This window comes from Seriola lalandi, unplaced genomic scaffold (assembly GCF_002814215.2).
Source record: "Seriola lalandi dorsalis isolate HSWRI2012SDOR001 ecotype SW California unplaced genomic scaffold, Sedor1 jcf7180002054824, whole genome shotgun sequence".
NCBI classification, from domain to species: Eukaryota; Metazoa; Chordata; class Actinopteri; order Carangiformes; family Carangidae; genus Seriola; species Seriola lalandi.
Window position 1 is genome coordinate 340,952 of NW_019525377.1, and position 5,104 is coordinate 346,055.

Genomic DNA, 5,104 nt, shown 5'->3' on the forward strand with positions numbered 1-5,104 from the left:
GAAGGAGTGGAGAAGGAGTCGGTTCTGCTTTTAATAAAGAATGAGGAATTAGTGCATATTGATAGGACTTAATAGACCGAGGGGGGTCATCAAACTAGTCGCGACTGAGCCTGAGCGATCCACGGTTAATTTACTATCAGTGTCATGTTATGGGGAGGGAGGGGGGAGGAGGAGTAAGGGGGTGTTAATGCGCGTGTCATAACGTATTAATATTCCCCAAATGTGAGAAATATCCTTTACATTTATATATTTGTAGGCCTGAATAAATATGAACTCAGAGGGAATTTGAGAAAGAAAAAAAAAAGAAGCAATTCCTGATCAGTCTCCTCTTCTCCCTCAGAGAGTTGGCGGTAAATAAAAACAAAGTGAGCAGCAGAAGAACATTCATACATTCCGCCAAAAGAAAAGAAAAAATTAAAATTAATTTTACCTTTAGTTCACTAATAAAAAAACATTTCCCACTGATTTTTGAAGCCGCTCCGTGATCATCTCCGACGCGATACACACCGGTCATAATTAAGCCGAGGGGAGGATTTATTATTATTATCAGTATTATATTCATATTATTATTGTTATTATTATTATTTCGGACGTGGCGCTTCTTCGGGATCTAAATTAAAATAAACTTGTGTCCCTGCGGCCATCGATCCAGGACAGAGGTGTGAAATGGACATTAATTTTAGTTCACTTCTCGCTGAGCAAAAGGAGGGAGATCAATGGAGAGCAATAACAGCTGACTGCTGAGAGAGAGAGAGAGAGAGAGAGAGAGAGAGAAGGGGGGAGGGAGTGGGTGAGGAATCGAAAACGCTGACAAATAAATCATCTTTTGCTACTTTTTCCTACAACCTCGACACTTTTTTTCCTCCTCTTTGCGCCTGCAGACTGCTCCTCTGGGAGGAGAGGAGGAAGAGGAGATGATGAAGCCTAAATGAATAAATAAAGACGGCAGATATTTTCTGACTTTACATTAAAAAAAATCCAAAATATTACATTGAGTTTGGTTGAGAAAACAACTGTGGAGAATTCATTGTGACTACAATCAAAAGACGTGCGTCCTGTTTCTGTCAGAAATAATTTAATTCATATTTTAGGATTAAAATGAGCATAAAACCCAGAATTCACAGCAAACAGAGCGTCTGTATTAACGCGTCGTTTGACGTAAAAAGTTACAATTAAAAACACAAAAGAAGTTACGATCACCTTCACATTAAATGATGATATTATGAATATCAGGCCTTTGGAGCGCGTTCAAATGTGGAGTAGAGTTTAATTCAGCTGCCACAGGAATCAGCGGCGGCCTGTAAATCATCAGCTCTGGAAACTGAGATTATAGATGATAATAAAATGATTCAAAAACTGACAAGACGCTTCATCACTGTGGGTGACAGCGTGTCACAGTGAAGACGAACAAACACGTTTCATTTGACCAAAAATTCAGCTTTGGTTTTTCTCAATTAAAAACGAAAATGTAATTTTAAGAAACGCAGGATTGTTTTAATTATCGTTTAAATACGTAAAACATTTAATGTAACAAATGTGAGTGAAATCAGTCTGATAATTGGCCCTGAACGTCTCATTAACATGTCATTAAAAATAGAAGAATTCAGCTGTGATTTTATAAAAGCAGCTGCCTGTGTGTGTAAACATCAACTGTGAAATATATATGAAATAAAGCTTCAGATTTAAGAATAAAATTATTAATTAACAGGAATCCATTTATTGATGTAGAGGATGAATGAGCTCTGTGCTGTAGTTTTTAATGTAGAGATGTCATGTCTCATACACAGGCCTAGTGATAATTAATAGAAAAAAGATAAAATAAAACTATAGGCTACAGTTCCTTCGTTTTGTTTAATTTGCAGTAAATCGTTTTAATTAGAAAGATGTTACAGAATGAAAACTTCTCCCGCACCGAAAACAGCCTCCACTAGAAAATCCCCATGTCTCTGTGTGATTCCATCTGAATAAAGATGTGTCTGTAACTCCTCTCCTCCTTCCTCATCCTTCACTTTTGTAAGATAATTATTGTTCACTAACGTGTTTGGTTGGAGAATAAAAACGGCTCAGCTGCTCGTTAGAAGTGAAGGGCTGGTTGATCTGACAATCAATACAATCAATTTGAAAGGATCCATCTTCGCGTCACGACCACTGGATCTGAACCAGAGTTTCTGATTTTTCTTTTATTTTCTTGTTGTTTTTTTTAGGAACTATAATTCAATCATCGCCGCGCGGTGAGTTCAATGACCCGCCTCGGGCGCACCTTTGCTCCAAAAGTGCGTTTTTACGCGCTATTTATTGCTGGCGCTGAGAGGACTTTTCAGCTTGGAAATTACTACTAATGGCTCTGCTGCATTTTTCCCACACTACTAATTTTATTATTCCCTCTTCTGAGTGTTGCGGCTTTTGTGCGGCAGTGCGAGCTGATCCGGGCGCGTGCGCGACCGCTCACTTGTTTGCATGGACGAAGTCGGTCTGTTCATAAAAAAGTGCATGGTTGTGATTAAGACGAGGCGCGCACACAAGGACAGAAATAAAGGACTCAAGATCACAAGCTAGTGAAATATTCCTGCGAGTAAAAGATCAGAGAAACTGACAGAAGAAATAAAAAGATTCAATATTTTTTATGGTCTGGGCCCGGTGCTCTGAAGGCGAACTTTTAAAATATAGATAAATACATAAAATAAAATAAAAACAAATAAGACGTCGCTTTCTGAGCTTCAGTATACGGAATATGAGGAGGGACAAAAGAAAAAAAAAAGAAAACAGAAAAAAGTCAAACTCTCACAAAGGCGGAGGAGCTGTTTTTCCCAAATGCTGAAAAAAATGAACCTGGGTTCTGTTAAAAGCAAGAACCGTTTCTTCCTAATGAGACGAGGCAGTGAGCCAAAAATATAAATGAAAACTGAATGTTGTATTCCATAATACCGATGCAGCAGTAGCGGGACCTGGCGCTTGGGGGACGCCGACTTGAGCTCACTGTGCTCGGCCATGAAGCTGGAAGGCCCCGGGGACTTCCTCTGGCTGGGCGCTGCTTATTTAGGGGGAGGATGTAAATTATAGTGGCTCCCTAGTTAACAGGTGTTTCCCAACTGTGTTTAGTCCAATGTGTGTGTGTGTGTGTGTGCGCATTTGTGTGTGTGTGCACATGCACGCGCATTTTACACAGCAAGTCTCCTTTTTGAATTCAAGCCTCTGAGAGAAACTGAGAATAATTTGTTGCGCATTTGAAAGGACACACACGCTGATGGGGGGGGGGGGGGGTTCCTCTATTTTTCTTTCACTTTTCTTCTTCTTCATGTTTTTGATAATTTTGTTTTTATTTTAACTGCCACAGACACATTTGGTTGAATGAAAATTAAATAAAAAGCTCAAAGATTAAAATGCAAATTCGTTTACTAAGATTAATAGTCCCTTTGGTGCAGGAATCCTTGTGTGTGTTGGGTGATGCGTTAAAATCAGCCTCATCAGCGGCTGTACTAGACCCAAACTAACGGGGCCAATGTGCTGCAGTTAAAGCCACATGTCCTCATCATTATGAGCGCTTTAGTGCTCCACAGCAACCGTAACTTTCACTGAAAACCAACCATACAACTATTCAGTGAGCTGTAACTCCACTGTCTCCAACTCCAGTAATAATTTTTAACTTTAAACAAATATATTCACAGCAGGCCTGAGGACTGAAGCTCATTAGACTGTTGAGGGTTTGCTGTGTGATGATGGGAAGGAAGGAGCTCTGCAGGAATAATAAAGACTGGATTTTCTGTATTTTTAAAAATGTTTTAACTAGGTTTTTTTTTTTAGAATAATTCCAGGGTGTAAGCATAAATTCTAAAAAGGCAAAACCCTCCTTCCTGAAAAGCTGTGGCGAAATCAGCATTAACAGTGATGAAAAGTTGGAATACTGGCTGCAGTGTGTGGCTGTGCAGCACATTTCAAACCCGCGGATCTGAGCTGGCGGTAATGTATGCGTAATGTCACTGACACACGCACTAAACTCAGCAATTCAAGTGTTTTCAAGAAGCCACTTTCTTGTTTTGGGAAACTCGCATGTGCGCGCTCACCCACAGAGACGTGTGGCCCACAGATATAAACGCACACGCACTCACGCGTACACGCGTAAAAGTCCGTGTCCAAACGGACACAGACCGTGACTTTTTTTTTTTTTCTTGTTGTTGTTTTTTTCCAATTTTCTTTTTTTCCACGCGTGGAAAACACAGCTGCCACCAGAAGCCCGAAGCGCACAATCCCCGTGAAAGTTTAGTGAATCGAGCAGAAAGCCGCTTCCAACACAGAGAGAGGACGGCGGAACGCGACGGGAAAAGGCGTGGAGGCGTAAAGTGTATAAGCTTCAAACCCAACAACAACAACAACATAAAGACAGTCAGTGACTCACCTCGCCGTGGCAGAATCCGCTTCTTCTACACACGACTCCTCGGTTTCCGGCTTCTTTCTTTTTTTTTTTTTTATCCTCACAACAAACCGAAAAGTTTTCTGCGGAGTGGGAATATCAGCAGCACTGGCCCGTCTGGCTCTCGCGCAGCAGCACCGGAGATAACGGGAGGCGCTTTGGGGAGGCAAAAGTAGTTAACACCTCCCTGTTAGGTTACCAAAGCGCAGCCAGAGAGGAGGACTGAGAGAGAGAGAGAGAGAGAGAGAGAGAGAGAGGGAGAAAGAGGGAGAGAGAGAGAGAGAGAGAGAGAGAGCGAGGGAGAGAAAGAGACGCTGACTTTCCACAGACACGGTGTAAAGTGGCTATCAATAGCGCAATTGCGCGTGCAGCCCCTCCGCTGGAAACACCGAGAGGGACGATCAAGTGAGAGGACAGAGGAGTGAAGCCGCTGGAGGAGCGCAGGATCGCAGAGACGGTGGCAGGCAGTGGTGGCGGCGGCGGCGGTGTGAGGGGAGGAGGAGGAGGAGGTGAGGATGAAGGTGAGGAGGAGGAGGAGGAGGTGCAGTACCTGATCTGGTCGGTGCAGCGGATCCTGCAGCCCTGTTTGGGGATGACGAGGCCGAGGTGCATCCTCAGTCTGCAGTTAGTGGGACCAGTGTGAGGCCACACGTGAGTACCTGGCTGCATGACTGAGAACTTAATCTGAACACACAC

General features: G+C 42.6%; 1 protein-coding gene across 6 annotated transcripts in view; it reads right to left on the bottom strand.

Annotated features, from left to right (window-relative positions):
• The window catches only part of rnf220a (ring finger protein 220a), a 174,518-nt gene extending 169,652 nt beyond the window's left edge, over positions 1-4,866 (bottom strand). For 2 of the 6 annotated variants that reach the window (XM_023426263.2, XM_023426261.2), the window contains exon 1: positions 4,394-4,648. The gene's annotated coding sequence lies outside the window, so the exon portion shown is untranslated. Of the gene's footprint in view, positions 1-4,393 lie in introns of all 6 variants that reach the window. The other 4 variants (XM_023426260.2, XM_023426258.2, XM_023426259.2 and 1 more) reach the window with 4 other exon arrangements.
• Positions 4,867-5,104: the final 238 nt, after the last annotated feature.